The 11,598-nt window shown below is 33.7% G+C and overlaps 1 long non-coding RNA gene across 1 annotated transcript; it reads left to right on the forward strand.

Annotated features, from left to right (window-relative positions):
• Positions 1 to 231: 231 nt before the first annotated feature.
• Positions 232 to 3,140, forward strand: LOC120350467. The gene is made up of 3 exons (XR_005570796.1): positions 232 to 491; positions 1,802 to 1,919; positions 3,104 to 3,140. It is a non-coding gene; the product is annotated as an uncharacterized LOC120350467 (long non-coding RNA).
• The last annotated feature ends 8,458 nt before the right edge of the window (positions 3,141 to 11,598 follow it).

Below are 11,598 nucleotides of genomic sequence, written 5' to 3' on the forward strand. Positions count from 1 at the left end.
AACTGTCGTTCATTTTGCCGTTCATTTTAAGGCCTATCAACACAATGCTATTTTGCTCGTGAACCGTTTTGTCGAAAAAGAACTAATTTCGGGATTCTGTCGACGGGAACAGACAGCTTCGAATTTATTTTTCTGCTCTGATCACGTGACACCAGCAGAATAATCTTTCTCCGGATCAGACGCCATGTTCTTTTTAACCTCAATCTTTAATTGTTGGATGGTTTGTTTTGATATTGGTTGTCACTTGTCAGATTTCGGATTGCTACTATTATACTGTGAAATTAATTTGCAGTAGAAAATTGAGGTATAAAATATTTCTATTGGTTTCTTTATTCTTATAATTTTTACAAGAGAAATTGAAAATGGATTTACAACAGAAAGGCGTGAAATTTTCGAAGTTCAAAGTTTTGTACTTTCCAGACCTGCACAACGAATTACCTATTTGAAAAATAGAATATGGTTAGAAATTGCTGATGTAATAGAGGATTCAAGTAAGTACACTCAATTTCTCATAATAAAGTAGGCTAGATCTACCGTACACAATTATTTGATATATACTTAAATTTTATGAGTAGCCTACTAGCATGTTTACAATTTTTATTCAGGTAGCCCACTGTAGTAGGCCTATAATAACCTAGTCTCTAGGTCTAAATTGCTATCTTTTTCATTTTTCAAGAGGTTAGAAGTTGACAAAAGTTTATTTATTTCTTTTTTTAATGTTTAATTTGTAGTATTTAATAATAATGTAAATCCTAGACTAGCTAGTTTGTGTATGGTAGAGAATTATCACAAGAAAGAGAGAAATCTAATCAACTGATTAGATTTAAACTCATTTAAGATTGATTGATTACATTAATATTAAATAATCAGATTCAAACATTATTCAACCAAGATAACATTTAGCATTTCATGCTAACAATCTTTTACACTTTCAGTAAGTTGGCCTAATCACAAAATACATTTTTTATAATGCAGCTAGTAGTTTTCACAAACAGATTTATTAAAAATTACATTATAATTTGACTTAGAAGTATTTTATTACATTCTAAGTCCTAACTTCCATTATCCTTGTTGCACCTCAAAATATTGTAAACCCATAGTTTATCAATATATAACAAAACTAACCTGACTATTAGAACATTTACTTTGTCTTTGGTACCTATCTATGAATTAATCTTCTCTTAATTTATAATTAAAATCACTTGGAAACAATATTAAATAGATTGTTATAGTAATAACTTGATTGGAAAAATAACTTGATTGGAAAAAAACTGCCATTGGAAAAATATAAAATAGGTACTATTTTTCTGGTTGACCATTGCTACCAAACTCATTTAAAACTACAATAGTAATGTATTTGAAAAACTTATTCATGCTCTATTGATCGATATATTGCGTGATGCCAGGTATATCAATGTGAATAGTATAAATTAAAACAGGAGAAACACAACATAGATGGATTAAAAACACTGAAAAACTTACATTATAATCGGAAATTTTCGAGGAACTGTGTCCCTTTTCTCGACCAAGCAAAGAGTGTAATGTAAGTTTTTCAGTGTTTTCAATCTATCTATGTCGTGTGTCACCTGTTTTAATTTATATTATAAAACTTTAAAGTGTTTTCTGTTATGTGCTATGAATGTAAGTATATACTTATAGTATTTATATCTAATGTAAATAGTTTATTGAGGCCCAGTTCACTTCTAATTTATTCAAAGTCCAAATTATGTCTTATCATTGATGATTAACTTCACATTATCTCCAAAATGAATATGCTGAAAGATTATGTTTCTTTTTTCAGGTACCATTTACAAACAAAATATTGAAGAGAATGTGCTCAAAGGAAATGCATATGATTCTTTCTTGTTGACCAGGATGGAACAATTCTTTGGAACCTATAGTTAGAATAAGTTAGTTAGGTAAGATAAAATTCCACTCATTTTTTAAACTTTATATAGGCGATGCCATTTTATAGAGTTTCCCATTTTTTAAAAAGGTTTATCCACTTCAATGTTTTATTATCGATTTGATGGTAGATATTCAAATAGTAAGATTTAACTATGGTACGTGACTGAAATAATAGAAAAACTGACTGAATTTTGAAAACATTAATAGCTTACAGAAATCTTAATATTTCGAAACTACGTGAAACCACATGAGATCAAGATGGACAGTTGAGAAGAGTGCTTAAAAAACAATGTATTCACTTATCATTCAGGGAATAGAGTTATTCATAATATTTGGGATTCCTTCCATAAAGAAATAATTTATGTAACATTATCTAATAATGTGATAACATTACATCAATAATTTGATGTTAAAATTGTTTTTAAAACACTCTTCTCAACTGTCCATCTTGATCTTGAGTGGATGATGACTTTATAATGACCATACATTAGAACTATGAATAGATGACTTCAAAAATTCACCCAGCAAGTGCAGGTAGAAAACACTGAATAATAACTTTTAATGACAGTCATTCAACCTTTTAAAATTTATGATTAAATTCATGGATGAAATACCCACATTGTTCTGAGAGAGATTTATGTATTTGCAGTTTGGTATTCATTTTCAAATCACTTAGTTCTACTTATAATGTTGTAGATAATCATCATTTCAGATTAAGCAATTATTTATTGATTATTTCCATTTGTTTCATTAAACTTGTTTCTCTAAATGTAGAACTAAAAATTACTTTATGCAGTACATTTTGGAAGAGTTAAGTAAACCAAACGGTCGAGAAGTAGGCCTACTGACCACAGAAATAAATAAATAATTGTTCATGGTATCCAAAAATATATTGTTCACCAACAAGTTCTTTTGACCTAGGGGCACACTGATTAATCCCAATTCCTGCATGGAGATTTATTTATTCAATCATTCAGAATTACACAACTAACAGATTGATGCTAATAATAATTCAACTGAATGTTGGTTTATTGGAATTTCTCATATAATATTACTTTGTCATTATTGGGGGGTTCCTTCCCAAGAAATATAATTAAAAACTTATACAGATTACAATCAATTTCAGAATTCACTTTGCAAGGTTTTTTTTTTATAATGAATAATAAATAAATTATCTATAACTTTTTGATTTCAGGCCTAGTGATGTACCAGCCAGAAGTAGAGGATGACAAAGAAAATCAACTATGAATAATATTCCATGGATATGATTCATGTATGATGTAGTAGCCTACAGAAGAAAGAGATGGACTAATCTAAGAAATATATTCATTTTTTCAGTACATCTTGATGTGTTTATTTCATGTTATTCATAATAATATCTTCTTTTTCTGATCGCTCCTGCTAACTGCTTCAATTCAGGTAGTTTTGAAGAAAACAGCAAGTGACATGAAATTAATAAAATATGTTTTAATTGTTTATACTTGAGGGATTTTTAAAACTATATTTAACCCAAAAGCATCGAACTCTTATTAACAACTTTATTGGTTCTGTATGTCTTCTGCTTTTTTGGAACTATTAAAATTATTTAACATTGCTGACTGGCAAATGCTATAGGTAACACGTAGTTAAATAATAGACTTGAATTGGATATAAAATAGGGTATCACAATTATTATGTATTGTATTAAGAATTAAGTAATAGTACTTATTTACTGCATTGAAGGGGTAATAATTCTTTGAATATGAAAAATAACTTGAGCAAAAGTTGAAAATATGATGTTCCAAGCCACATCAAATATAATCACTTTCAATTCTACCTTCTAGGCTATATTTCCAAGGTTTTGATCAAAATTGATAAGCTTTTAGAACATTATAGTGAATAAGGAGTTTGAAAGGCTACTCTAATTCTAATTAATACCCTAATAAAGTATTAATTTTAATAGGGCAACTTTAATGGTTAATTGTAGAAAATAACTAGTAGGCCTACCCTAAAATATTCAAAATAAGCATGACCAGTTTCTAATTATGTCATTGTCAAGAGAGTCCTTATTGAAAATGTCGAAACTAATCATTTTTCATTTTGGAATATCACAAGGGTACTAGTTACCTTCTATAATTAATAAATATTCATCCATTTTAAAATAGGCTATGTGTTATTTAAAGTACCATAACAGAACTTGTTTATTAAAGCAAGATATAGTTATCTCAACAATAATTATTAGAATTAGTTCGCCTGTTTGAATACACTTTGTACATGTCATATGTGTTAATCTATAATAATAATTTCCAATATTCGTATAGCTGGTGAGGAGTCCCTAATTGAACATTGCCTGAGAAGGCATATTGATTTAGGCAGTCAATTGGCCTCACGATTCTTATGATTGTATATCAGCCGGGACCGTACCCATCCAATGATCAAAAGGGGACTGCTAAAATAAAATTGCCTAAAAAACGTTTACAATATTAGTATCTCTTGGTGTAATATAACCCGTAGATTCCAAAAATGCCAAAAGTAAAGCACTTATTTATTATTTATTTATTGATTTTTTTTTCGATAGAGCTTCAATAGGCCTTTGAAGTTGAATACGGTACTCATAGTAGGTAGGCCTACCTATAAACGATGTGATTCAAAGAACATGCATTGACTCTGAAGGCAATTGATTCTAGTTAATAAAATAATTATAATAATATCTTATTAATAATGGAATGCTTCTAGTTAATAAAATAATATCTTATTAATAATGAAATACAATCAGTTACTTCAAATAATTTACCCTTACAAATTTCAAGCATAGGAAATGAAAAGTTAACTCCAGGGCCGGCGAGAGCAATCGCGGGCCCCAGGGCTGGACCTAATCCGGGCCCCTAGGTATGGTATGCATGAAGGCGTTTTGTTTGTGTGGGGTACCGGGGGTCTAGGGATACTCCCCAGTCCCTGAGAACAATGTTGAATTACAGATAAAATAACTCATTTTGGTGTAATCTAGACCTATTTCCACTTATTCATTCATAAATTATCTTTTCAGGCTGTTTCATATTTAAGTAGCCTAAACCACAAATTTAGGCACTCATTGAAGAAATACAAAATGGTTTTAATTGAAACCTTTTCAAAAAAAAATTATACAATAGAAAATTCAAATTAAAGCATCACAGATACCGTATGTAAATGTTGAATTAATTGAATAGACAATGGTATTTAAAAAAGAAAAATACAACATGTTTTGATTGGAGAAATTGATTTATTAATCCATATACATAATTATTACATATAATTCACGTAGAGAAATTATGATTATACATAATTGATTTTTTTCCATTTTACAAAGTAAACAACACTTTTGGTGTCATTGTACTAGTTCAGCAGATTTAGTTTCGATCAGGTCATCTGGCATTTCTTTGAATGACCACAAAACAGAAAAGTTACTACACAAATCGCTGACTGACTTGAAACACACTGTCATGTCCCCAATGACACTGTCCAAAATGACATTATAAACTTTGTTCTTAAAAGTGGTCTTTGCATAAAGTTCATGTTCCGTATTGTCATCACACACCTCGTCATCCTCGTCAGCTGCTCTTTTTTGTTTCCTACTTCTTTTCTCTTCCTCTTCAAGTTGCTGCGGCCACCCTATGTTTTCAGCAACGACCAAAACTTCATTGAAGATTTTATCCCAACCATCATTCTGCAAAACTTTCAAATCTTCTATCAATTGACTTAGATTCTTTGACGCTACATCTAAGGTTTCACCACGGTTCTGTAAAACTCTGTTGACTGTGTCAATGGGTTTCAATATTTTGTACCAAACCGATGCAAGAAGAAGGCAGTTGAAGCTCTTGAAGTATTTCTTCAGTCCCCCTACGTCTCGACGACATTCTGCTGTCAAATTTAGTTTGATCACTTCCTCAAGTGCTTCTACTATTCCAGAAAGATGAGGTGCAACAGGTCTTACACTATCCACTCTTGCTGACCATCGTGTTTTTGACATGGAGTGAAGAGATCCGGGTATTCTATTTTTCAAAATATCCCACCTCTGGGGGCTTGAACTGAAAATGTTGAATAACTTTTGGACAGCCCCAAAAAAAGTTATAGCCACTGGACAGCACTCCGCTGCTTGTTCACCACAAAGGTTTAAGGAGTGACAAGTGCACACAGAGTAAACAGCTTCGCTGTTGGCTGATAATATGAAAGCCTGAGCTCCTTTATAGGCACCTTTCAAGTTACTTCCATTGTCGTACCCTTGGCCTTTACAGTCTTCTATAGGGATTTCATAGCGTTTCAAAGTACTTAAGATAAGCTCAGCAATATCTTTGCCACTCTTTTTTGTGCAATCAGCAAAACATAGAGGTCGTTCTTGCACTTTGTAGGGTTTACTTTCTTCTTCGGTTTCATGCACGTATCTCAAAATAAATGCTGTCTGTTCAATGTAAGCTGAATCAGGTGATTCAAATGGAACAGAAACGGAACGATAGAACTATCCACGAAACCGCACAGAAAATTGACAGCGTGCAACAGACATAAGTAAACAAAGAAGCTAGACAGATACACTGCCGCTGGCCGCGATGACGGCTAGTGCAGTGTTGCCAATGCTGCATGCTGCTACCTCGCAGACTTGATAATACCCACCGGGCGGCCGGGCCGGACCTGCGGGCCACCACAGTACTAAAACCCCTCACCTTTAAATTTACCGTTTCTTTTCTTCTATTCTACAATAGAAGAAAAACTCAAGTTTTGCCCTACTGATTAATGCATTACACCCAACTTTATTTTTAGATAAGAAGTCTGTTAAAGGAAATATTGCCCAATCAAAAAGACCACTGATTTGTATTTTAAACCAGACCTAGGGCCCCGGATTGGGCCCCCTCCGGGGGCCCGGGCCCCGGGGCTGTAGCCCCCCCTACCCCTCCCTGTCACCGGCCCTGGTTAACTCTTAGATTGACATGCCTATAAAGCACAGAATTTTGCATAATTATTGAAGTAACTAATAATTGTGGAAAAGTTATCTGAGTTTTAAAAAGCAATTAATTCACTTTATTGAATTAAATCTCCAATAATCATTTCAGAATTACCTTTTGGACAACCCAAAAAGTTCATTACCCATAACACATAAAGCAAAATTCATGTCAAAGAACTAGTTCTTTGAATGTTACTGTTTCTGCCCGCCTGGGTGCGCTGCAATCGATTCTGCTTCTGCCCGTTACGAAAACACAGCTTTACTCACCGTCGAAGGATTTTGTGTTTTCATGAACAGGTCTCTCTACACTGACATGAGGGTAGATTACAGACTGCATGTTTTCTAAAAAATAAGAAAGTGTTGGATATGAATGGGAAGAAAAAAAAACTAAAATTGTAAACAAGTTAAGAGTTTAAGCTAGGGACTTGCTCCGTTCAGGATGGATTAGAACCTTATGCCACAAACCTCCTGCAATCATTATTTTTTTTCCTGAGGAATAAAACATAATTAGTTATTTCAAACAAGAATGAAAAGTTAATATTACATCAGATATCCATTATAGAAGACAGTAGACAGAGAATCGGAAAATCTGTTCTTCTATCTCTCTCTCCACTGTTTTATAACAATAATAAAAGCATATTATATTATAATATAGTAATATTTGTAAAGTGTCTATATGTAGACAAGTATGCACAATTGAAGTGCATTAAAAACTTGTGAGTCTATAAAGATCTAGATAGATAACAATTATTTTTACAGACGCCATTTAGTAAAAAATCTAACACAAAATAAATTTTTAATGTCAAATGCATTATAAGAATATTTAGATGCAATTTAAAATGCATTATAAGAATATGCAATTTACAGGACTACGGCATATCTTCCAGTAAAAATGTTTGTTGGTTTTACAAAAAGTTAGGCTACTGGTTACGGGAATGAATAATTATTGATAATCCTGAAAAGCTAACTAAATCATAACAATAATAGAAAGGCAAAAAATTCATTATTTTTTGAATAATAATTGGACCTGTTTATTTTTAAAGTTTGATTTTCAATCAAATTTGTTTGTCTTACCTGGAACCTGGTACAGTGAAGAATAACATCAATCTTCATCATTATTTTATGTTATCACACAGCTATATATAGTCTAGCTCAAATCGATTTTGGAAAATCATTTTATTTTGAAACGTTGGCTTTTGTAGCTAAAATATTCATATAACTTGAAAAACGAATAATTATTGATTATAAGTAAAATAAAATAACCATTATTTTTTCCGCTAAAATTACAACATAACCTACAAAGAATAAAAACATGTCTCGTAACTCACGTAGTTTACAAAACGCCCATTGAAGCGCTGTCAGCATTCCAAGTTCACTGTGAAGGTCGGCCGCCATCTTGGTAAACATTTCAAATTTTCCACTTCTATCGTTAAGACGACTCGAACATTATTATTGTTAATAGCAAAGACCTTAAAGAGATATCTGCATCTTTAAGGTCTTTGGTTAATAGTTAGACATTTGCAACGGTACCTCTTACCTCTTACGTCAAAACTGCATCGACTGCTTTCGACTATATATAAATAAGAACGGAGAAAGATAAGAGAAGATAAAATATCAGTAGATGACCCAACAGCACAAACATAATGATATAACTTAAAACATAATTTAAAACTTTTAGCGTGGATTTTCTTTCAATCAAAATTTAGTGGCAGTAAAATATAGCAGAATGAAATGTTTTTAATTAAGTTTTTAGCAGCCAGATGTCAGGTGCCAAGTAATTTTGTGCTTGCTCACATTACTTTTGGTGTTCCTCAGGGATCGGTGCTGGGGCCTACACTGTTCCTTGTCATGATAAATAACCTCGAAGACCACGGTTCCTCTCTGATGTTCGCGGATGATGCATCTCTACTGTCATCGGGTGCTGAGCTTGAGCGGGTTTTGGAGGCATCTGCGGAGCATCTTCAGTCTGCCACTTCATGGTTCCTGGCTAATCGATTCCAGCTGAATGAGGACAAGACCCAAAGGATCATCTGCAGCTTGTCACGTGAGCCGCGTGACCCTCAGAATCCAGTGAAGCTGCTGGGTTTTGTCTTGGACAGCAAACTCAGCTGGAACAGTCATATACAGCAAGTAACCAGTCGACTCTCCCGCATTTGCTTTCTGCTGCTCAAGATGAGGGGCCTGGTGACTGAGAAGTACCTGATAATGATGTATCATGCGCTCTTCCATTGCCACATTACCTATGGCTTGCTTCTGTGGGGTCATTCAGCGGGGGCTGCTGATGTGCTGAGACTGCAAAAGAGGGCTATAAGAATTATAACGCAGCGATCATCTTGCCCACTGCAAGCCCATCTTTGCTCGCCTTGGTGTACTGACTGTCTTCAGCCATTACATCCTCCTGTGCTTGGTGTATGTCAAGAAGATACAGCATACTCTAGCTGCCCGTAGTGACATCCACCACCACAACACCAGGCGCAGTGAGCTGTTGGATATCCCCAGGAGACGCCTCCACCGATCACAGGCCAGTTACAGGATTTCAGCCCTGAAATTCTACAACAAGCTGCCTAATAGTGTGAAGCAATTGGATGAGGCCGCCTTCAGGAGAACCGTCCGGAAGCTACTGTGTGCAAAGGCATACTACAGTGTGAACGAATTTATGAGTGATAATTTGAATTTTTATTGAGAGCATGAGCACTGGATCACTGCCATCTGAACTGTTACAGTTTTTTTTTCATGTGTTTGTACGTGTTTTGATTTTTTGACGCCATCGATCCCACAATTGTGGGTAATGAATGAAGCTGAAGGTATTAAGGTATTACAAGACGCTCTGTCAGGGCAGTCTGAAAGCTGTCTGCAAAAGCAAAACACAGTTTTCTGAGGCTGCTCTTGCAGATTGTTTGCCGACTGTCTAAACAAGAGCTGATCTTTGATAAGTCATTCACAACCGCCAAACTTGTTGGCGCCAGTATTAACCAAATGTACAGTAAGCATGCTTACCGTTTCTTACTACATTTTCTAGTTTCTGGAAAATCCATTACTTTCTTCTCATTATTTTCTTGAAAAAAATTGATGGACCATTCTCCTTCTTTCCATCTTTGAAAAGGCAGCTGCAAACCATAGAATATATTGACACAGTCAATATATAGCATAATCGGTTGTGTGACCATTACACCACAGTATACATATTATACTACATATTATACATATTATATTACACCACAGTATACCTATTCTGTGATTACACGGTCAATCGGTTGTCTCCCAATTGACACAATGATGACTTGACACTGACAAACCACTCTCTGTCTCAGACCAGTGAACTCTAAAGCCTTGTACACACGTCCGTACAGATTCGCGCGAACAATCGTATGTACATATGCCTCAACATTCACTGTACGTCCTTGTGGACGCGATCCACGTATGCCTCGGCATTCAAAAAACTATCTGATTTGCAGACGACACGAAGACATGGTAGATGTAGATTTTCCACATGACAACAATGGCGTCATTCCATCATTGAAGATAGTTATCACAAATTGCAGCAGTATCATTTTATTTCAATGACTCATATAATAAAATCAAAAATAAAACTTGACAAACGATGTTGGTGGGTTGAACGATTGTAGGTTGAAGTAAGGAAATAAATTGCTACATGACATAAGATTGACAGTTCAAACTTTATTATGTTGTCAAAAAATTATCTTGTTAATATACTGAATCTAATTCAACTAGTTTTCTAAACAATAATGATATCATCATGAGGGAATCAATAACTCCACAAGAACGATTGGCTCCAACTTTGAGATTCTTGACATTAGGCGATTCATTTGTTGGTTTCCAATATCTATTCTGAATCTCAAAAAAAGAAAATTTCTACAATAATTCCAGAAGTTTTGATGACCTAATCAAAGCACTTAACACTGTCTCACAAAATTGACAGTCTTCTTTAACCCTGGAATGGTATCTATTCGTATTTTTTCTGCACCAAAAAAGTATTTTTGTTCTATAAGAATGAATATTGCCCCGACTTCGTCCAGCAGTCTTGCCATCTATCACAACCGGTTTTCGAAGTTATTGCACTAGTCACAGTAGCTAGTTAACAATTTCTCATCTATTTATGAGCATTGTTGCAGATATTTTACGAATAGATACCAGTAGTGTTATTTTTTTGCATGGTGTATTTTTTTACTTTTTAATTTTTTATAAGATGTACACTATTGTTTAGTGCGTGATTTGACCTATATCCAGTGTAGTGTGTCCTAAGGATTATTTTGAATTGAAAAATAGCACTCAGTAACTCTGAAATTGACAGAATTTTGAACGAAAGTAGAAGTGACACATCTGAAGCAGACAATGATAGTATAAGTGGATCAGAAGATATACTTGAAATCTCTGCAGGTATGAGAACTATAGACTTTAATTTTTTATTTTTTTCTCATGAATACATTTATTTCTATATCAATTGGACATATAATCTACAATGAGAAACTTTTATTGATCTTTATTTGATTTTTTTAATTTTCAGTGTTTTTTAAATTACATGACATAAGATTTGATTTTTTTCTATTGCATAAAAACGCTTTTCAATTATCATTCTCTCAATTATAGCTTCTCAACATGTATCTGGAATGATATCATGGGTGAATAGATTTTTTTGAGTGCATAAACATTGTTTTTTTAATGAATAAACCAACAAACGTGAAAAATACGAATAGATACCATTAACGTTTTTCCAAGAT

This window comes from Nilaparvata lugens, chromosome 3, assembly GCF_014356525.2.
Source record: "Nilaparvata lugens isolate BPH chromosome 3, ASM1435652v1, whole genome shotgun sequence".
Classification (NCBI taxonomy): domain Eukaryota; kingdom Metazoa; phylum Arthropoda; class Insecta; order Hemiptera; family Delphacidae; genus Nilaparvata; species Nilaparvata lugens.